We start from the raw sequence: 24,390 nt of genomic DNA, 5'->3' as shown, positions 1-24,390 counted from the left end.
GAGATCTGAGCCACTTTCATTTTTTTGAGTCTCCTGGAATATTAAAAAAGAAGAAGAAGAAATGCCAGAACAGGATAGCAGAAATTGTATCACATTTTAAGTACTTAAAAGCATGCTTTAAACACATAAAAAATAAACTAACCTTTTTTGGAATGCAGATCAAAAGGCCAGATTTGAGGCCCTTTGTGAATATAAGGCCCTGGCTGAATGGCTCTCCTGAAGACACCTATTTCCCAGCCATCATGGCTCCTGCTCTGATCTGGATAGAAGTTACAGGATCATTTAGCCTCATTTGATAAGAAAACTGAGGCCAAAGAGTGTAAGTTATGTGCTTTGCAGCACAGTTAGTTGATGACATCATATCTCGGTGTGCTCTGTATGTAGACGGGAGGCACAAGAGGAGGTCTTGCTTGGGTGGAGTGACTACCAGCAACTGATCAGGTGACGCGTATTGAGGGCATTACTGCAGGGAAGATAAAAATATTCCTCAAAGGCGCTATAAAATGGACTGAGTCATGGCCAGATGTGGCTAATCAAGACTCCAGATTTAAATATCCACACAATTTCGGTGAGTGCTGTAGTTGTGATGCTGCTCCGTGAGTGGAACCCAGAAGTCCCTTATTTCTAATACTCTTACTCTGTTTTTAGTCCTCTGGTTGGGAATCTATGTGAGATCCCTGTGTGGAGAGGAGACAGCTTTTTCCAGTAAATGTCTAAGCTAGGAAGCAGGAACATTAGGAGTTGATTTTGACTCAGTCTTTTGTGAGACACGCTCTTCTCTGAGTCATGCATTGATAATTTGGATCTCAGCAATGATTTTATTTATTTAGGGGAATTTTACTTTGCTAGACAGCCAGAATAATTCCTCCCTTGTAGATATAAGAAGCAGACACTGGAAAAGCTGCTTTCTGTGTCTTTCTCATAGTGCAGGGATTCTGGGCTCCTTGATAACTTGGCCAGCCATCTTGAATCAAATGTTAGACAAGTATTATTGGCTCTATCTACTCAGAGATCATTTCCAGCTGTTAGCACAACACGAATATGAGATCTTCTAAGCCAAGTAAACTTGAAATTTTTATTGGATCCCCCATACAAAGGTTGGATGCAATGATTAAAAGGAAGTGTCAATCCCCTGTGTTTTGAGGGTGACAGGATACAGGTGTCATAACACTGTTAGTGGAAATGTAACTTGATTCATACACTTTAGTAGGCAGATTAGCAATATGTATCAAAAACCTCAAAATGCGTATATTTTCCAATTCAAGGTGGCAGACTGAACACATGCATTGGTCTCCCATTTCTTCAAAGACCTCATTGAATTAAAAGTATGGAAATATAGAATAGAATATCCCCTTTATATCTGTATCTCTCAGAATTCAGCCAGAAAACGTTGAGCCAAAGAGTTCAATAGAGAGAACTCACCATGGGGAACTATTTATGAAGGTGTAGGAACATGTTTAAAAAACAGATAAATTAGCAACATTGGGTGCTACTATCAGCACCAGGACTAGAAAGACCAGAGAAGAAGTTATTACCCCTGGAGCCCAGGAGCCAGGACTATGTGGCAGGAGCTGGAACCATGCGAAAAGGGGCTGCTTGGGGTCAGGACATATTGGACAAGATGGAAATATGTAGCCACTTCTAGAGATATTGCCCAAGGCAGAAAGAGAAGAGAGAAATATCCTGCCTTCTCTCTTCTTCCTCCTCTCCAATATCCATCCCATCAGTCTCCCGCTGGCTGAACCTAGGTGGAAGCCAGTTGGCATGGACACGTCATTTGCAGGAGTCATTTCCCTGTGATGGAGAGCAGAGCAGAGGAGTGGTGAATAATGGCTGAAAGCAAAGCAAAAAGGCAGCTGCCTGGCACAACAGACAGGAGAGCATGTGGGTGTGTCTGTGTTACTAAAGGGTGAGATATTTAATAACTTCAGGACTACAAAATATACACAGGGGCCATTAGAAGAAAAGGGCAGAGAAATCATCAGCTTGGAGGAGACTCTGTCAGCTCTGTACGTAGAGGAAGAAAGCTAATCTGCGCCGTGGAACCCCAGATGCCTTTGGTACAGAGTCAGCAGACATAACAGAAGGAGAGAGTGAAAGATGGAGCTAAAAAGAGAGAGATTACTTAAAGGTCTGAATATGTTCTGAATTCTTCCAGTCAGCACCCCATCTCCAACATGTACACCATGAGCAGGCGGCCAGCATTTTACCCCCAGGCAAAACATGATTACTCCTCTCTAAAATTAAACAAACTGTGTAAGATAACATTTCTAAATTTGTTGGTGCCTCAAAGGGAAGCCATTGTCATTGGGGCATTTTGCAGGCACTCAGCCTGACAGCCAGTCCTCACTCCATTGATCCTCAATCAGAGTTCACCAGTCAACACTGCCTGAGCCATCCTAGGAAGAAATTTCAGAAGGGAAGACACCCATTAGGAAAACAGTGTTATTCACACAGAAGCAGAAACATCTATTCCATCTACCCAAGCCTCCTTTTTTAATGACGGAGAGGAATCACTAGAATGTAAGGAGAACTAGCAATATAAAAAGAGAAATACCAAATTCTATAAAACACAAAAGCAAAAAAGGACTTTAAAAATCATCCTTATGTCCTCAAAAAGATTCAAGGAAGCATTACATCTATAAAACAAGAAATAGAACAATGAGGGAACGAGAAGAGGTATTAGCAATTTAAAATGTAATTGCCAAAATTAAAAATTTAGTAGAGATACTAGAAAAATAAAAATCAAAGAAATCTTGCAAAATATTAAACAACAAGCAAAAGAGGGAGAACATGAGGAACAAATTGAGAGGACCTATGTTCAACCAATAAACACCTGGAAAGAGAGAGAGAGGCAAAGAAGTGTTGAAATGATCCAAGCAAATGATAAAAAAGATACGTACCAGAGCCAAAGAAGGATAGACTCTTTAGTTTGAAATGGCCCACTGAATGTTTAACCCAATGAATGAAAAAAGACCCCCACCTAGCCACATTGTGGTGAAATTTCAGAACAATATACTTAAAAAGAAGAATCTAAAAGCTTCTAGGAAGAAAAAGGTCATGAGTTATTACAAAGCTGCTTGAGAGTGCTTCAGCAGAACAGATCAGCAACCTAGGAAGGGGGGAACAATAGATCTGACCCAGGAAAGGAGTAAAGGGATGTCCCAGGTTGCCACAGGGAGTGAGACCATAGCCCAGGGATAGGCTTCTGGGACGATCCATGGAATAGCGAATATGACTTAGAGTGTGGAAAAACTAAAGGACAAATAACAAAAGGGATGGGGTCGGGGTGGAAATAATAGGAATTCCAGGGGAAAAATTGTACTTGATCAAAGTAGGAAGTAACCTAAATGCTGTGATTTTAAGGAATCAGTGGACCTTCATGCTAGGAACAGTATTCTTTGGGTGGCCCAGATTCCTGAACGAGGACCCGTGGAGAAGGCATTGGAAGCCTAGTGCATCACTTGACATGGCGTAGATCTGTTTTTGCATTAAAGCCTGACACCAGCAAATCTGTTTGTTGGTTTTCTGCTTTAAGAAACAACCTAAGGACATAAAACTGCAGATTTATCTGTGGTTCCAGGAGAGAACAGAATAGTAACTACCTGGATTATTTATATGTCAAAGCAAAGCTAACAAAAGATGGAACAAAATTTTTCTGAGAGGAAAGATGGAAGGAAAAATAGGATTCTAATCATCTCGTTTTTTAATGGGGGGTTGAGTATCAAGAAATACTGTCAATATAGGAGAAAGAAATTGGAATTTAGTTATATTATCTAATAAAATTACAGAAGTAATCAATAGTAGAAGTAGAAGTAATAATATAACAAACATTGAAAGAAGGAAGTGAGAGGGGAGAATGAAAAGAAGCAAACTCTGTCTTTAACTCAGGGAGTCACTGCCTATTGTCGAAAGGAGTTAAATAGAAGAACATCCGTATTATCTAGCTCCTCAATACACCGAAGTGTGGTCTGCAGACCAGAGGTATTTTTTTGTGTGCTTTTTTTTTTTGCGGTACGTGAGCCTCTCACTGTTGTGGTCTCTTCCGTTGCGGAGCGCAGGCTCAGCGGCCATGGCTCACGGGCCCAGCCGCTCCGCAGCATGTGGGATCTTCGCGGACCGGGGCACGAACCCGTGTCCCCTGTATCGGCAGGCGGACTCTCAACCACTGCGCCACCAGGGAAGCTCAGACCCGAGGTTTTGACATCACCTATTAGAAAAGCCGAACCTCAGCTCCTCCCACCCCCGACCTCCTGCAGAACTACTGAAATGGAATCTGCATTTTAACAAGTTCCATCAGTGTTTCATATGCACGTTAGAGTTTGAATAGCACTCCTCCAAAACAGTGAGTCTCAGGTTTGTCTATGCATTATTAGAATTGCCTAGGAAGATTTTTTAAATATTATTTAAGGGCTTCCCTGGTGGTGCAGTGGTTGAGAGTCCGCCTGCCGATGCAGGGGACACGGGTTCGCGTCCTGGTCCGGGAAGATCCCACATGCCGCGGAGCGGCTAGGCCTGTGAGCCATGGCCGCTGAGCCTGCGGGTCCGGAGCCTGTGCTCCGCAACGGGAGAGGCCACAACAGTGAGAGGCCTGTGTACTGCAAAAAAAATAAATAAAATAAAATAAAAATATTATTTAATAAGGGGCAAAGCCCAGACCCCACCTTAGGAGATTATGCTTTAAATGGTCTGGGATAGAGTCCAGAAATAAATAATTTTTTAACAGCCTCTAAGGTGGCTGTAATGTATAGTTATGGTTGAGAACTAGTGATCTAGAATGACTGTGGTAACTGACCAAGAGAATGGAAAAAAAACAATTTCGAAAATTTGCTTCTGGATCTATCTGGTCAATGGGCTGAGGATGGGGAAGCATGGGAAAGAGCACGACTATTTTGATTGTAAGAAATTTTGTAATGTTTGAGCTGTACCTTGTGAATGTATTACTTTGAAATATACGTTAATTTTCCATGCATATACCCTTTGACTCAGCAATTCTACTTCTAGGAATTTTCTTAAGAAAATAATTCACCAATTATACAATTATTTATGTTCATAGAAGTTCATTATAATGTTCATAATTTTAAACTATAAATACTGCACACCCATATTTATAGCAGCACTATTCATGATAGCTGAGAGGTAGAAGCAACCCAAGTGTCCATCAGTGGGTAAATGGATAAACATAAAGTGGTACATACATACAATGGAATAAATTCAGCCTTATAAAGGAAGGAAATTCCTTTACATGCTGTAACATGGATGAACCTGAAGACATTAAGCTAAGTGAAATAAGCCATTCACAAAAAGACAAACACTGTATGATTGCATTTATATGAGGTATCTAAAATAGTCAGATTCATAGAAACAGGGAGTGGTACTTACCAGGGGCTGGGGAGAGAGCTGATGATTCATGGATATAGAGTTTTAGTTCTGCAAGATGAAAAAGTCCTGGAGATCTGTTTCAAAACGATGTGAGTAAACTGTACACTTAAAATGGTTAAGATTGTAAATTTTGTGCTATGTGTTTTTCATCACAATATAAAGGATGTATTTTGGTAAACAACTCTGTGTGTTTGAATGCATATTAAAAATTACAGAAGGGTATGCAACAAAATGGTTGTAATGCCTAGCACAGCTACAGTTAAGACCTCGTCTTACCTTTCTAGATTCTCTAATATTTATAGAGTAAGCACAAAATATTGTTGTAATTATGAGGAAAAGACAGAGTTCTTTTGATTTGAAAATATAAAACAAAACTTCCATTGGGGCTTACTATGAGTGAATGACTCATGTACTGCAAACAAATCCCTTATTTTCCAAGGGAGCAATTCCGTTCTCCTGAGAAAGTCAAGGCTTCACAACCCTGTAGGAGATCTTTGAATAGTGTGTGGATCTTCTGAGACTTCTGCAGTTCTGTCCAGTCTTGGGAAAAAGAAGCAAAAGCTAGTTAGCCCTTTTTCACGTAAAGTAGTAAAACTCATTATCTTCAAAGAACAAATCGTGTTTCATAAATTGCTTTAACTTCAAGGAACCAGGAAGCAGAGGTAGACATTGGGGAAAATAAGAGGTGGGGGGCCTAGGGAGGACATTAATTGCTTTGGACAAAATGGCCCAGCCCAAGTGTAAGTTGACATTTTAGCTTTGTGTTAACAGCTGTTTTATCTTGACCCCACCTGTGTATCCTGAGCCACAGTGACAAACAAGTGGGTCATTACATCACAATTGTTTTACTACTATTTGTGTATTTGCGCTTTTGGCGCTTGAGGCTGTGGTCCTTTGCTACATTATATTGTGCTGAAAGGGGATTGTTAATCATTTTTCTTTTATTTTAAAAGATTGGCCAGATGAAGTATCTATGAAAGTATAAGAAAGAGTTAAAGATTTAAAGCAAGTTAAAAAGTTCAAGTTTATTAAAACCAAATGTTCAGAAAAGGAGTTTCCTGTGAATGTCAAAGTCTCTCTGTGGCTCTGTAGTGCTTTTATATTCTACCAGATATTAAAGTTCATCAATAAGACAATGTATATCTCAATCAGCAAAATCCATGGATCATACCTGTGTGGGACTTCTCTTGTGGTGTTTTAAGCATTCTAATACAAATGGCTCCAGACACCAACACTGAGTGCTTTTTAACCTTATAAAAATCAGATGGTATGCAATAATCTTGGCAATCAAGAGTTTAAAAAAATTGATAAAGGTATCCTAGAATGAATATAGCAGTTAGATATATTTGAATCAAAGAACTTAACAAATCTTATCTTCAATCTAACATTAGAATTGTGATCCTAGACGACTTCTATCCTTGTTATTAGGCCTGAATATACAGCTTTGGTTTGTCATTCTCATTTTTTCTCACTTTTATTTTTAAGGAATAACCCTGAAATATCACATTTCTGGTTCATCTTTTCCTTCCTATAATCCATTACTCAGTTTAGAATACAGCTTCCATCTTTTGAAGAGAATGAATGTAGTTGCTGAAGGTAAAATAGTTTCAATAATTCAGTAATGATTTTTGCAGTATAAGTGACCCAAGTTTTTATATACTTAGTAATCTTTCATGATATTGGTTGTTGATATTTTAGTCATGAAAAAGAAGGGGAGGGGGGATAAAAGTAAATGAGAGAGACCAGAAGTAAAGAAAGGAGGGAAATGAGGAAAAAAAGCAAAATAAGAAAGAAAGAAGGAAGGAGAGAGGGAGGGAGGAAAGAAGGCAAACAATCAGAGCTGACTTTTCAGATATGTGTTTCTTCCGATACTGGTGCTAGTCCGGAGTAATCAATTGAATTTCCGCACTAAGTCCAATTTGAATAAATGTTCAGATCTGTAGAATAAAAGCAAAACACATACAAAAATAGCCCCAAGTTGTTTTATTGAATCTAAGAGAATTCTTTTTTAATCTTAGAGGTAAAATGTTGCTACAGTTTTTCAAAACAACATTATAATTTTTAAATAATGTCATGCAAAGGGAAAATAAATTTTCTTATTGCCTCCAGGATAATTTGGGTAGCAAACCAAACAAAAGTTTTGAGTGGATTTGTGCTGACTTAGAAAACATTCTCAATATCTGGGTCTTAAAAAAATTTTGCTAAGCTTGCAAGTCCTTAGCAGATCAAGAATAAGAACTGTCTTAAGACATTTGTTGGTTTTTCTTTAGTTTATATGTAGCCAGCTGGTTTCTGACCTCCTTGTGTAAATATCCAGCTTTTCACATAATCAGACTCCATATTACCTTGTTATGACATCATTCGGGGCAGACTTTGATCCCTTACTAACTTTTCCAAGCTGTACACAGAGACTTAAATAACAATAAGAGGATTGCTGCTTATCCACTAAATACCACTGCTGGTGGTGTAAAAAAATGTATACATGTATACATACACATACTGAAACGTATATCCTATTTGATACTGAATTACTGAATTTTCAAAAATGTGTATCTCTAGTGAAATATACATTTAAGTTCCCACTTTCTGCAATAGTAACTGATATTTTTGTTCAACTGATATTTTTAAAGCAGATGAATTGAAATATAGGATTCAGAAACCCTATCACATATTATTTTTCTACGTGGATAGATGAAAGTAAAGGTTAAGCTGTATTCTTTGGTAATCCAGGAACCATGGTATAAAACAATGATCTCGTTATTATTAAAAAATGGCTTATTTAGTGTCTGATCAAGATAAATGACACAAGGCAGGTGTAAAAAGGATTCCCACTAGCCACTGACCCATAAACAGTAGTGTCATTTTTCATTTTTAAAGAAGAATCTAAATCAATTTAAAATAATACCAAATCTTTAGAGTTATAATTAAATGTCTTAAATTCTGCTTCACAGGATATTTTAATTGATGTTATTTTTTAAGTTAAAAGTACATTAAAACATTCTGATTTCTATAGAACTTGGATGGCTATTAAATATGAATCATCTTTCTCTGGGCACACTGTATCCCCAACACCTAGAACAGTGCCTGGTACATAGTAAGTGTTCAATAAATATTGTTGAATGAATGAATATGAATAACATATTAACTCATGTGGAGGTTTGGATACTAAAAGTGTTGTCACACACACAAAAGATAAATATACAGAATTAATAGACACACAATAGTAATGAATACATATTGGCCACTTTTTATGTGCCAGGTATGATGCTAAGTGCTCTACCTGTCTTCTCTTAAATAATGATCAAAATAGCCTTATATAAAGTGGTGGTTAGGCTATCTCACATGAAAAACTGTGGCTTAGAAAATAGTAATAATGTGTTCAAGGTTACACAGCTAACAAATGGAGCCTCAGTAAAAATTCACAGCATCTCGGCTCTAAGGCATACATGTTTTTAACAAGTAGGTACCACTCTCTTCGACACACTGTGGTTTCATGGTGACTTTATGTTCTCTAGGATCAGACATAGACTACAGCTACAAAGAAAAGAAAAACTACATTTTCTACTTCTAGAAGAATTAAGGCTCTCATGAAGTATTGTTTTCCATCAACAGATTAAATGTTTCCATTATTATAGTATGTAGAAATTTTAAAATCGATTGACCATATTGTGCTTTTTCTGCTCAATACATAGGAATTTATCCTGTAAGTACATTTGCACAAATGGGAAAAGAAGTAGGTATAAGGATTTAATGGTTGTGTTTTTTCGTAATAGCACGAAACTGGCAACAGCCTCAATGCAACTCAGTAGAAGTCTGATTAAGCAAATTATGAATGTGTAGTGGATGGCTACACAGTTATTAAAAAGACTGACAAATGAAATTCCAAATTTGAAAAAGAAAATAGCAAACTGCACATGGGTACCACAGATGTGGAATCAAGTGGATCTGGGTTCAATCCCAGCTCATGCCCACTTACCAGATGTGTGACCCAAGGCAACTATTTAACCTTTGTAAGCCTCATTTCTTTCATCTGTAAAATGTGGATGCTAATAGTATCTACCACATGGAGTTGTAAATGGCACTGGGGAAGAAGGTGTGGGGGGTTGTGGGAGGGAGTTTAAATGCTGATCCAACATATATTTTTCTGTCTCCACGCTGCATTATTTGAAGTATCTGGATCAATATCACTAGATAAGTACCAACGGCAATCATAGGGAAAGATGACCAAATTGCTGGCCAGAGTTACAACATTCTCAAATTCATTTTTATTTTTATTTATTTTGTTAAACATCTTTATTGCAGTATAATCGCTTTACAATGGTCTGTTAGTTTCTGCTTTATAACAAAGTGAATCAGCTATACATATACATATATCCCCATATCCCCTCCCTCTTGCACCTTCCTCCCACCCTCCCTATCCCACTCCTCTAGGTGGTCACAAAGCACTGAGCTGATCTCCCTGTGCTATGCAGCTGCTTCTCACTAGCTATCTATTTTACGTTCGGTAGTATATATAAGTCCATGCCACTCTCTCACTTTGTCACAGCTTACCCTTCCTCCTCCCCGTGTACTCAAATCCATTCTCTACATCTGCGTCTTTATTCCTGTCCTGCCCCTAAGTTCTTCAGAACCTTTTTTATTTATTTCAGATTCCATATATATCTGTTAACATATGGTATTTGTTTTTCTCTTTCTGACTTACTTCACTCTGTATGACAGACTCTAGGTCCATCCACCTCACTACATTTCCTTTTATGGCTAAGTAATATTCCATTGTCTGTATGTGCCACATTTTCTTTATCCATTCATCTCTTGATAGACACTTAGGTTGCTTCCATGTCTTGGCTATTGTAAATAGAGCTGCAATGAACGTTGTGGTACATGACTCTTTTTGAATTATGGTTTTCTCAGGGTATATGTCCAGTAATGGGATTGCTGGGTCATGTGGTAGTTGTATTTTTAGTTTTTTAAGGAATCTCCATACAATTTACATTCCCACCAACAGTGCAAGAGGGTCCCCTTTTCTCCACACCCTCTCCAGCATTTATTGTTTGTAGATTTGTGGATGATGGCCTTTCTGACTGGTGTGAGGTGATACCTCATTGTAGTTTTGATTTGCATTTCTCTAATAATTAGTGGTGTATAGCATCCTTTCATGTGTTTGTTGGCAATCTGTATATCTTCTTTGGAGAAATGTCTACTTAGGTCTTCTGCCCATTTTTGGATTGGGTTGTTTGTTTTTTTGATATTGAACTGCATGCACTGCTTGTAAATTTTGGAGATTAATCCTTTGTCAGTTGCTTCCTTTGCAAGTATTTTCTCCCATTCTTAGTGTTGTCTTTTTGTCTTGTTTATGGTTTCCTTTTCTGTGCAAAAGCTGTGAAGTTTCATTAGGTCCCATTTGTTTATTTACTTTTTTAAATTTCCATTTCTCTAAGACGTGGGGCAAAAAGGATCTTGCTGTGATTTATGTCATAAAGTGCATGGGTTTATCTCTGGGCTTTCTATCCTGTTCCATTAATCTACGTTTCTGTTTTTGTGCCAGTACCATACTGTCTTGATTTCTGTAGCTTTGTAGTATAGTCTGAAGTCCAGGAGCCTGATTCCTCCAGCTCCATTTTCCTTTCTCAAGATTGCTTTGGCTATTTGGTGTCTTTTGTGTTTCCATACAAATTGTGCAATTTTTTTTTTCTAGGTCTGTGAAAAATGCCATTGGGAGTTTGATAGGGATTGCATTGAATCTGTAGATTGCTTTGGGTAGTAGTCATTTTCACAATGTTGATTCTTCCAATCCAAGAACATGGTTTATCTCTCCATCTGTTTGTATCATCTTTAATTTCTTTCATCAGTGTCTTATAGTTTTCTGCATACAGGTCTTTTGTCTCCTTAGGTAGGTTTATTCCTAGGTATTTTATCCTTTTTGTTGCGGTGGTACTTGAGAGTGTTTCCTTAATTTCTCTTTCAGATTTTTCATCATTCGTGTATAGGAATGCAAGAGATTTCTGTGCATTAATTTTGTATCCTGCTACTTTACCAAATTCATTGATTAGCTCTAGTAGTTTTCTGATAGAGTCTTTAGGATTCTCTATGTATAGTATCATGTCATCTGCAAAGAGTAGCAGCTTTACTTCTTCTTTTCCAATTTGAATTCCTATTTTTTCTTTTTCTTCTCTGATTACTATGGCTAAAACTTCCAAAACTATGCTGAATAATAGTCGTGAGAGTGGACAACCTTGTCTTGTTCCTGATCTTAGAGGAAATGATTTCAGTTTCCCCACCACTGAGAACAATGTTGACTGTGGGTTTATCATATATGGCCTTTGATATGTTGAGGTAAGTTCCCTCTATACCTATTTTCTGGGGTGTTTTTATCATAAATGGGTGTGGAATTTTGTTGAAAGCTTTTTCTGCATCTATTGAGATGATCATATGGTTTTTCTCCTTCAATTTGTTAATATGGTTTATCACATTGGTTGATTTGCATATATTAAAGAATCCTTGCATTCCTGGGATAAACACCACTTGATCGTATGGTGTATGATCCTTTTAATGTGCTGTTGGATTCTGTATGCTAGTGTTTTGTTGAGGATTTTTGCATCTATGTTCATCAGTGATATTGGCCTGTAGTTTTCTTTCTTTGTGACATCTTTGTCTAGTTTTGGTATTAGGGTGATGGTGGCCTAATAGAATGAGTTTGGAAATGTTCCTCCCTCTGCTATATTTTGGAAGAGTTTGAGAAGGATAGATGTTATCTCTTCTCTAAATGTTTGATAGAATTCGCCTGTGAAGCCTTCTGGTCCTGGGCTTTTGTTTGTTGGAAGATTTTTAAACACAGTCTCAATTTCAGTGCTTGTAATTGGTCTGCTTATACTTTCTGTTTCATCCTGGTCTTGGAAGGTTGTGCTTTTCTAAGAATTTGTCCATTTCTTCCAGGTTGTCCATTTTATTGGCATATAGATGCTTGTAGTAATCTCTCATGATTCTTTGTATTTCTGCAGTGTAATTGTTACTTCTCCTTTTGCATTTCTAATTCTATTGATTTGAGTCTTCTTCCTTTTTTTCTTGATGAGTCTGGCTAATGGTTTATCAATTTATTTTGTCTTCTCAAAGAACCAGCTTTTGGTTTTATAGATCTTTGCTATTGTTTCCTTCATTTCTTTTTCATTTATTTCTGATCTGATCTTTATGATTTCTTTCCTTCTGCTAACTTTGGGGGTTTTTGTTCTTTTTTCTCTAATTGCTTTAGGTGTAAGGTTAGGTTGTTTATTTGAGTTGTCTCTTGTTCTTGAGGTAGGATTTTATTGCTATAAACTTCCCTCTTAGAACTGCTTTTGCTCCATCCCATAGGTTTTGGGTCATCATGTTTTCATTGTCATTTGTTTATAAGAATTGTTTGATTTCCTCTTTGATTTCTTCAGTGATCTCTTGGTTATTTAGTAGTGTGTTGTTTAGCCTCCGTGTTTTTGTATTTCTTACAGGTGTTTTCCTGTAATTGATATCTAGTCTCATAGCATTGTGGTCGGAAAAGATATTTGATACAATTTCAGTTTTCTTAAATTTACCAAGGCTTGATTTGTGACCCAGGATATGATCTATCCTGGAGAATGTTCCATGAGCACTTGTGAAGAAAGTGTATTCTGTTGTTTTGGATGGAATGCCCTAAAAATATCAATTAAGTCCATCTTGTTTAATGTATCATTTAAAGCTTGTGTTTCCTTATTTATTTCATTATGGATGATCTGTCCATTGGTGAAAGTGGGGTGTTAAAGTCCCCTACTATGAATGTGTTACTGTCAATTTCCCCTTTTATGGCTGTTAGCATTTGTCTTGTGTATTGAGGTGCTCCTATGTTGGGTTCATAAATATTTACTATTGTTATAACTTCTTGGATTGATCCCTTGATCATTATGTAGTGTCCTTCTTTGTCTCTTGCAATAGTCTTTATTTTAAAGTCTATTTTGTCTTACATGAGAATTGCTACTCCAGCTTGCTTGTGATTTCCATTTGCATGGAATATCTTTTTCTATCCTCTCAGTTTCAGCCTGCTTGTGTCCCTAGGTCTAAAGTGGATCTCTTGTAGACAGCATATATACGGGTCTTGTTTTTGTATCCATTCAGCCAGTCTACGTCTCTTGGTTGGAGCACTTAATCCAGTTACATTTAAGGTAGTTATCGATATGTGTGTTCCTATTCCCATTTTCTTAATTGTTTTGGGTTTCTTATTGTAGGTCTTTTCCTTCTCTTGTGCTTCCTGCCTAGAGAAGTTTCTGTAGCATTTGTGGTAAAGCTGGTTTGGTGGTGCTGAATTCCCTTAGCTTTTGCTTGTCTGTAAAGGTTTTAATTTCTCCATCAAATCTGAATGAGATCCTTGCTGGGTAGAGTAATCTTGGTTGTAGGTTTTTCCCTTTCATCACTTTAAATATGTCCTGCCACTCCCTTCTGGCTTGCAGAGTTTCTGCTGAAAGATCAGCTGTTGACCTTATGGGGATTCCCTTGTATATTATTTGTTGTTCCTCCCTTGCTGCTTTTAATATTTTTTCTTTGTATTTAATTTTTGATAATTTGATTAATATGTGTTTTGGCATGTTTTTCCTTTGATTTATCCTGTATGAGACTCTCTGTGCTTCCTGGACTTGATTGACTATTTCTTTTCCCATATCAGGGAAGTTTTCAACTATAATCTCTTCAAATATTTTCTCAGTCCCTTTCTTTTTCTCTTCTTCTTCTGGGACCCCTATAATTTGAATGTTGGTGCGTTTAACATTGTCCCAGAGGTCTCTGAGACTGTCCTTAATTCTTTTCATTCTTTTTTCTTTATTCTGCTCTGCAGTAGTTATTTCCACTATTTTATCGTCCAGGTCACTTGTCCATTCTTCTGCCTCAGTTATTCTGCTATTGATTCCTTCTAGAGAATTTTTTTTTTTTTTTTTTTTTTGCGGTACACGGGCCTCTCACTGTTGTGGCCTCCCCCGCTGCGAAGCACAGGCTCCGGACGCGCAGGCTTAGCAGCCATGGCCCACGGGCCCAGTTGCTCCGTGGCATGTGGGATCTTCCCAGACCAGGGCTCCAACTCATGCCCCCTGCGTCGGCAGGCAGACTCTCAACCACTGCACCACCAGGGAAGCCCTAGAGAATTTTAAATTTCATTTATTGTGTTGTTCATCATCATTTGTTTGCTCTTTAGTTCTTCTAGGTCCTTGTTAAACGTTTCTTGTATTTTCTCCATTCTATTTCCAAGATTTTGGATCATCTTTACTATCATTACTCTGAATTCTTTTTGAAAAAGTCTACCTGAGGTAGACTGCCTATTTCCTCATTTGTTTGGTCTGGTGGGTTTTTACCTTGCTCCTTCATCTGCTGCGTATTTCTCTGTCTTCTCATTTTGCTTAACTTACTGTGTTTTGGGTCTCCTTTTCACAGCCTGCAGGTTCATAGTTCCCATTGTTTTTTGTGTCTGCCCCCAGTGGTTAAGGTTGGTTCAGTGGGTTGTGTAGGCTTCCTGGTGGAGGGGACTGGTGCCTGTCTTCTGGTGGATGAGGCTGGATCTTGTCTTTCTGGTGGGCAGGACCACGTCCAGTGGTGTGTTTTGGGGGGGTCTGTGACCTTATTATGATTTTAGGCAGCCTCTCTGCTAGTGGGTGGGGTTGTGTTCCTGTCTTGCTAGTTGTTTTGCATGGGGTGTTCAGCATTGGAGCTTGCTCATTGTTGAGTAGAGCTGGAGATCCCTGGGAGAGCTTTCACCGTTTGATATTTCATGGAGCCGGGAGGTCTCTGGTGGACCAATGTCCTGAACTCGGACATTGGTCCACCACTTGGTTCTCCCACCTCAGAGTCACAGGCCTGACACCTGGACAGAGGACCAAGACCCTGTCAGCCACATGGCTCAGAAGAAAAGGGAGAAAGGAAGGAAGGAAGGGAGGGAGGGAGGGAGGGAGGGAGGGAGGAAGGAAGGAAAGAAAGAAAGAAAGAAAGAAAGAAAGAAAGAAAGAAAGAAAGAAAGAAGAAAGGAAGGAAGGAAGGAAGGAAGGAAGGAAGGAAGAATGATTAAAAATAAAAAGATTAAAATGTAATTAAATGAAAGAAAAAAAAAAAAAACACGAAGAGGAGAGCAACGAAACCAAAACACAAATCTACCAATGATAACAAGCATTAAAAAGTGTACTAAGAAAAAAAAAAAACGATAGAACCCTAGGACAAATGGTAAAAGCAAAGCTATACAGACAAAATCATACAAAGAAGCATACACACACACACTCACAAAAAGAGAAAAAGGAAAAAATATATATATATATGCCTATATATTAAAAAAAGAAAGGAAGAGAGCAACCCAATGAAAAAACAAATCTACCAGTGATAATAAACTCTAAGTACTAAGGTAAACATAAAACCAGGAACAAATTAGATGCAGAAAGCAAACTCCAAGTCTACGGTTGCTCTCAAATTCCCCTGCCTCAACTTTGGGATGATTCGTTGTCTACTCAGGTATTCCACAGATGCAGGGTACATCAAGTTGATTGTGGAGATTTAATCCACTGCTCCTGAGGCTGCTGGGAGAAATTTCCCTTTCTCTTTGTTCGCACAGCTCCTGGGGTTCAGCTTTGGATTTGGCCCCACCTCTGTGTGTAGGTTGCCTGAGGGCGTCTGTTCTTCACTCAGACAGGACGGGGTTAAAGTAGCCACTGATTAGGGGGCTCTGGCTCACTCAGGCTGGGGGGCGGGAGGGGTACGGATGCGGGGCGAGCCTGCGGCGGCAGAGGCTGGCATGACGTTGCACCAGCCTGAGGCGCACCGTGCGTTCTCCCGGGGAAGTTGTCCCTGGATCACAGGACCCTGGCAGTGGCAGGATGCACAGGCTCCCGGGAGGGGAGGTGTGGATAGTGACCTGTGTTTGCTCACAGGCTTCTTGGTGGCAGCAGCAGCAGCTTAGCGTCTCATGCCCATCTCTGGGGTCTGCGCTGATAGCCGCGGCTCATGCCCAACTCTGGAGGTCATTTAGGCGGTGCTCTGAATCCCCTCTCCTCGTGCACTCTGAAACAATGGTCTCTTGCCTCTTTGGCAGGTCCAGACTTCTTCCTGGACTCCCTCCCATATAGCTGTGGTGCACTAGCCCCCTTCAGGCTGTGTTCACGCCACCAACCCCAGTCCTCTCCCTGGGATCTAAGCTCCGAAGCCCGAGCCTCAGCTCCCAGCCCCCACCTGTCCCGGCGGGTGAGCAGACAAGCCTCTCGGGCTGATGAGTGTCGGTCGGCACCGTTCCTCTGTGCGGGAATCTCTCCGCTTTGCCCTCCGCACCCCTGTTGCTACGCTCTCCTCTGTGGCTCTGAAGCTTCCCCGCTCCGCCACCCGCAGTCTCCGCCTGCGAAAGGGCTCCTAGTGTGTGGAAACCTTTCCTCCTTCACAGCTCCCTCCCACTGGTGCAGGTCCCGTCCCTATTGTTTTGTCTCTGTTTATTCTTTTTTCTTTTGCCCTACCCAGGTACGTGGGGACTTTCTTGCCTTTTGGGAGGTCTGAGGTCTTCTGCCAGCGTTCAGTAGGTGTTCCGTAGGAGTTGCTCCACGTGTAGATGTATTTCTGATGTATTTGTGGGGAGGAAGGTGATCTCCATGTCTCACTCCTCCATCATCTTGAAGGTTTCCTCCTCAGATTCTTTTTCAAAAGACTATTTCTGGTAGAAATTTTAAATTTTACTAACAACTGTATGTTTTTTACTTAGCAGTCCGAGTGCTTCTTTATATGGCATAGTCAATGGACCTCCAATCAGATTCTTTTACTGAATGAGGAAAATGTTCATGAAATACCTTTTTCAAGGGAGGAAGAGCTGTCTGACAATGCCTTTTTTTTCCTTTTAAATCATTAATACTGTTAATTACATGTCAGTAAACAAAAGAAGAGAGACAAACATTTCAAGCACAACAAGATCAACTCTCTACATCCAATATTTAAACTCCATTTTCAGTTGTAGCTCTCTGTCTATCAGTGTACAGTGAAAACATTCAGACTTTGGCCATAGAACTGGCTTCAGAAAAAAAAAAAAATCTAAATAAGTCAGCTCTCCGAGCCAATCTTATTATCAGAAGCACAATGAACTCATTAATCTTATTCAGAGTTTTACCTTTTGTCATCATGTTTTTTGTTTACTTTCCTTCCCGAAGAAAAACATGTTTTCAGTTCTGAATCCAAACTCTTGATCATCTCCTCCCTTAGGACAAGCGAGTCTGCATCTGTATAAGGAAAGCAGAGCTTCAAAGGAACTTCCTAAGTTCACTTCAACCTCAAAATAGGAAAATTAAAATTACTACATTTCCAAAGTTTACTATTTCCCTGTGGTTCACACTAAAAAATTGGAAGATAAATGGAGGTAAGATTGGGAGCAGGTGAGACAAAAGCTGCTGGGACTCCCAGGCCTTATTGTAGGCAGTTTACCTGAGGACAAAGTCCACAAACTTTAACGTGGCATACACAGCTATTCCTGATGGGCCCCTGACACTTCATTCTAATTTCAGGTTTTGACTTTTCTGAACATACTTCATTTCCTCACATGTTTTATAGGCCTTTCAAAGTGCAATCCCTATTGCCTGGAACTATTTGCACCCTTACCTGTTCTGTGTGACTTCTCCTCTTAACTCCTACTTATTATCGTTTCTTTATCCTTCAGCCAAGATGTCACTTCCTTTGTGAAATCTGCTGGGGCCGTGACTGGCTGAGGTAGCTCTTCAGTATGCTTCCATGGCTCTGCATAGTTTTGCTGTCTTGATACAGTTATCACAATATATCATAGTCCTTCCTGTTCACTGATGAATTCCCAGGTCTTAGCATAGTGTGCTGAGCCCAAAGGAGGAGTTTAACAAGTAGATGAATGAATACTGCATTTTCTAATACTGAGCAAATAAAATATGTCTCTACTCCAGACCTGCAGAAGAAAGCATAAGACAGGTCGCTGTTGAAAAATAGAATTCTTATGTAAACTATTGATTCACACAACAGCATGTATGAATCTTAATTGCATTTTGTTAAGTGAAAGAAGCCATACATAAAAGGCTGCATATAGTGTCAAGATTTCACTTATATGTCATTCTGGGAAAAGCAAAACTATAGGATCAGGAGATAGATCAGCCATCTCCAGGGGTTCTGGGTGGACGGATGGGGAAACTGTAAAGTGGCAGCCCGGGGAAATTTAGGGTCATGGAGTCGGTCGGTGCGGCACTGTGGAGCTGGATGCATGACTCCATGCATTTGTCAAAAATCATAGACCTGTACACTGTGCAACCTGTATGCAAGTGTAAAAGGATTAATCAGGATGTTGAGAGAACCCAGGATGGGATGCAGAGTGTGACAAATGAATCTAACCATTAGAACACCACAGTACCTGCACTGCAGGCAGGATCCAGTGACAAATGCCGAAATTAGTGGGTGGAAACTTTAAGGAGGAATGAAATGTTTGCATCAGTTTAAAGTATCTCCTTTATTTATTAATTACTGTGGTGGTTTTAACATATGTCCACAAATTCAAGAAGTTGAAACTTAATATCCTCCTCTGGCTGAACATGGTGACTTGCTTCTAACAAACAGAATATGGAAAGGGAAAAATAGTAACTTCACATTGGAGATATGTAACAAACACTAGGTTAACCTGCATGTCACAGTCAACAACATCGCCAGTGATAAGACCTATCAAAATCCTGTACCTCGTTTTTTTTTTTTTTTTTTTTTTAAGGCTCCGGACGCACAGGCTCAGCGGCCATGGCTCACGGGCCCAGCCGCTCCGCGGCATGTGGGATCTTCCCGGACCGGGGCACAAACCCTTGTCCCCTGCATCAGCAGGCGGACTCTCAACCACTGCGCCACTAGGGAAGCCCCTGCCTCGTTTTTTAAAAAATATTTTCTTGGCCGCGCCATGCAGCATGTGGGATCTTGGTTCCCCAACCAGGGATTGAACCCACACCCTTTGCATTGGAAGCACGGAGTCTTAACCACTGGACCGCCAGGGAAGTCCCCAAATCCTGTACCTCTTGACGTGATGTATTGAGAAGGCACATCACTTCTGTGGACTCCTCTTCCAGGATCCATAAGCTCAGTCTAATCATGAGAGAAAAACACCAGACAAAGCCAGATAGAGGGGCATATTGCAAAATACCTGACCACAAATGTGTCACAGCCATAGAGATGAGGAAAGACCAAGAAACCGTGACAGACTGGAGGAGACTGAGGAGACAGGATGAGTGCATGTAGTGTGGTGTCATGAATTGTATCCTGAAACAGAAAAAGTCGCTAGTGGAAAAACGGAGGCAACCCGAATAGAGGTTAGGTAATAGTATTGCACCATTGTTAATGTTGATAGATGTACCATTGTTATGTAAGATGTTAATATTAGAGGAAGCTGAGTGAAGGGTATATGGAAGCTCTGTTTACTGTTTTTGCAACTCTTTGTAAATCTAAGATAATTCCAAGGAAAAAGATTTAAAAAGGATACCAGATAGTTCATTGATTTGCTGAGATCATAGGAGTAACAGGCTTAAAGGCCACACAACCAGAAGCACTGTCCCAAATGGTGTGGTGAAACTGACCTCCCCAGCATATAGCTCTCTCTGCTGTTTGAACTGCCAACACCACTGGCACTGATTCACCCAGAGGGAGCCATGGTCCCTGCTGCCCTGGGAGTGGAGTCTTGTTGCGATAGTCACTGACTCTAGAAAGAATTCCCTGAGCTCCTGCTTTGTATCAATAGCCTTCTATTCAAAATATGGCATATGTATGTGATTAGTGGATGTCAGGTCTTATGCCTATATCTTGCTTAGAGAAACTGGGAAAGTGAGAGTCTGGCCTTTTTTCAGTTTGTCTAATGATGAATAGATAATAGATGAATATAGGAAGGGAGTTCAGATACTTGGCAGCCAAGGATAATGAAAAAAACCTGCTATATTTTGTGAATATAATGTTGGTACAATTAGAACATTCAAGCTATTATAAAAGAAGTCTAAGAGCAATTCGATTCAGCATGTCTAATTGTATAAAACAGAAAACTAGGTAGAAAGACAAGGTAAACAGAAGTGTTTTGTTTAAGCTTTGAAAGATATGTATTTTGATTTAACTTCCTAGTATTCAGTCTCCTACAACTCATCATTTTTCTTTATTGGCAATCCTGCCCCTTCACTTTAAAAAAAAAAGGTTGGGGGGGGAAGTGCAAACAAAAAGCTCTGCATCGTGTTTCCAAGTGAAAATATTTATTCCTCTCTCATTGAAGACAAGTTTTTTTTCACAAAAGTTCTTAATTTTAAAATATGCATCACTTATAAATCACTAATAAAATATTTCAGGGATTTAATTTATGAAACAAACCAAATAGATAATGATTTGTACTCAAGCTTTAAAAATCAAGTGAGCATCTATGCTTTCTTTTTTCTTTTCCTTTTCTTTTTCTTTCTTTTTTTTTTTAATCTTCTGTGAGCAATGGACTCAGTGCAGACAGTGTGGGCAAGTCTGAGCAATTATCGTCATCCCAATATCGACAAGGTTCCCTTTGTTGTTACCATGTACCTTTGGTCACATTCATGGTCTCTGCTTCTACCCCATCTGTTCTGTTTTTAAACTTATGGACAGTTAACTGACTTTTGAAATGGAGAGAAATGGAACTGAAACACTCTGGCCAATAATTACTTTTTAACCTTCATAAGCGAGTCTGGCTGCCTCCATGATAAAGTGTCCAATGAAAGAGAAAGGGCAGCAATGTCCTTTCAAGCATTAATCATTACCTATTGCCAGGGATTTGGAAAAAAAATTAAGAATGTCTTAATATGTGAAAATTCATTATAAATGCCACTCCCCTCAACCAAAATCTTGGCTCATGATGGAGCTACCCATTCCTTACAACCATGATAGGAAAACTGGCCTTGAACTTCCCACTGTAACTAGGCACACTGAAAAATGTGGCAAAGACTGGGTAGGCTTGGGCAACAGAAATCTGAACTCAGACTCAGGGCCTTGTAAAAATGCCCTTTCAGCAGCAGGAAGGGGACAGACACATCCACCTGGACCCAGATCTCACCTCCAAGTTATTGTTGCCTGTGAGTGTCTTAAGCCAATTCAAATTTAAAAGTTTTCTTGGGATTTCCTTGGTGGCACAGTGGTTAAGAATCCACCTGCCAATGCAGGGGACACGGGTTCGATCCCTGGTCCGGGAAGATCCCACATGCCGTGGAGCAACTAAGCCTGTGCGCCACAACTACTGAAGCCTGTGCGCCTAGAGCCCGTGCTCCACAAGAGAAGCCACTGCAATGAGAAGCCCACATACCGCAATGAAGAGTAGCCCCTGCTTGCCACAACTAGAGACAGCCCACACGTAGCAACGAAGACCCAAAGCAGCCAAAAATAAATTTTAAAAAATAATAAAAAGGTTTCTTTTTTAGAAGTCTGAAAGTAAAAAAACCAAGATTCTTCCCTTCTGACTGTGTGAGAACATAGAAGAGTGAACTCAAAGAATAGAATTATAGTAAAAGAAAAACTTTATTACTGCCTCCCAGCATCCCTAGACATGGAGAGAAGAAGAAAAGGTGAGAGAAGGTCCTTTGCCTAGAAAAGATGTAAGAGTTATAAGGCTTAATATTCCAAGCAGGAGGGGAAGAATGACTCAAGTATTATGATAAAAACAATAACAGTAATAACTAACATTGATTGAGTGCATACCATGTGCCAGATACTCTTTTAAATGCTTTATATTGTTTAACTTGTTTAGTCCTCAAAACAACTCTATGATATAGGTATTATTATTTTAATGACTTAACAGATAAGAAAGATGAGCACAGAGATGTTAATCAAATTGCCAAGTGACACAGCCACTAAGAGGTGAAAGCAGGATTGAACTCAGGTAGTTTACCCAGACTCCACCGCGTGAGTCTTTAAGGAGTCACAGGTCCATGGGACTTGAGAGGAGGGCAGCAGGTCCCTCAGCAGGTTCCAGCAGATTTAGTGGAGAGAGAACCAATCTGACTACTACTGGGCCAGAGTGGTTGCTGGGAGCAGTCATGACTCTTAACAGGATCAACCAGCCCTTTGCAGGTGAGGTCACGTGTACAAATAACACACCCATTTTCCCCAACACACATCACTAAATACCAATCATTATCTTTATTTAAAATGCAGCATTCGCCCCAGTGTGCATACTCCAGGACTGTTTTAGTTCAGATAAATAATGTTAGGTGCTGTTAAAATCCCAGTGACCTAATAAAGTAAAAGCTTATTCTCACTCTCGCCATTCTCTGATGCAGGTTGTCAGGGAGCCCCTGCCCCACCCACTTGATCAGGGACCTAATTTGCTTCCTTCCTCAACACAAGCTTGCCTAGTGTCATCTAGCAGGTGGATGAGGAAAGAGAATGAGAATGGAGGATCCCAAGAGAGGTTGTTAGAGACCAGGCACATGGCTTCTACTCATGTTTCATTGGTCAGAATGTCAAGAGGCCAGGAAGTACGGTTTAGTGTTGGTTCCAGGTAGAAGAGGAAAGTTGTGTGTATGTATAGGCACTGGCATTCTGTGCTACAAAATTTCTAACCGATTTTACCACTGTGTTTATGTGGTAGGGTGCATAGGCTTCAACTAATTTAGGAGATTATCTGGGAACCAAAGGGAGAAACTCTCACTGCAAAATAGCTTGAAGGATCTGCAGTGCACACTTGTCTTCTGACCACTCTTCTTTGCTATGTTCTCTTGTTTGCTCATGGGATCAGCTTATGACCTGGCTTCTGGCTTTACAATGGTTTGTTCTTCAAGCTCATATTAATCCCTTAAATTCTGTCAATGAAATGTCCCACCATAGATTTCTCCACCAGTAAAGTACCCATGATTATATTTGAGACTGTGTGTTTTTGTCTCCCCAACACTGTCTTAGAGTGAATTGCTATTAACTACACAAATATTTCTTATTTTGATTTTATTAAAAATAAAATATGACTGATTCCTTAAAAGGTATATTTTATCACTAACTTTATAAAATACCAATGCATGACAATATAAGATATTCTGAAATCATAATTTTTAATATTTGTGCTGAGTGATATGGGCCATATCCAAACCTTCAGAAAAATTCTCTAAAATTAAGAAATCATGAATATGTTAGGAGAGCAGAATGACTCATAATGGATGGGTCACTCCATTAAAGCATTTAGCATTTCTTGTTATATTTGCTTTGGAAAGTATCAACCTTGCTTTCGCGATGAAAGAACTTAGCTGATCTCCAGTGATTACAGGAGGGAGTAAAGGTTAAGAGCTTAGACTCTGGTGACAGACTTCTTGAGTTTTATTAGCTCATGTTCTGGGGCAAGTCCCTAACCTTTCTGTGCCTCAGTCTCCTCAGCTATAAAACAGAGATAAGAATAGTACTTACCCCATAGGGTTGATGTAAGAATTAAATAAATTCAATCCTCATAACAACCTAGTGGGGTGGCTACTATTATTTTATACCAACATGTGAAAGCACTTAGAGTAGTGCTTGGCCCATACGAAGTAACCAATAAATGTTAGCCACAATCATCATCAGTAGTATCATTATTATTATTTATTATTACCCCTCCCAATCAAGAAATAATTTTTGCATTTTTAGATAAAAGCTTTATTTTTATTTTGAGATAGTTGAGAGCCAAAGTATTAGACTGTGGTCCAGAAGAAATACTGCACTGAGGATTAGTTGTTAATACACCCAATGGTCAATAGTCAGCCAGCTTGAGCCCTCATTCTCAACCATAATTTATTCATTCGTTTATTCATTCAATCAATACTTATTGCATTTCTACAATGTGTCAATATTATAGCTCTGCCACTTAGCAGCTATGTGAACTGGAGCAACTTTCATTACCTCTCTGAGCTTGATTTTTTTCATCTGAGAAGTAGAATAATAATATCTACTTTTATCTCTGTTGTGGAGAGTAAATTAAGTAAGAAATTTTATGAAGCACTGGCATAGTGCCTGGCCTCTAATAAGCACTCAAAAAATAAATTATTATTTTTACAAAAATTAATA

Source organism: Delphinus delphis, chromosome 3 (assembly GCF_949987515.2).
Source record: "Delphinus delphis chromosome 3, mDelDel1.2, whole genome shotgun sequence".
Classification (NCBI taxonomy): Eukaryota; Metazoa; Chordata; class Mammalia; order Artiodactyla; family Delphinidae; genus Delphinus; species Delphinus delphis.
The sequence above is the reverse complement of the archived record's forward strand: the minus strand, read 5'-3'. Positions refer to the sequence as shown.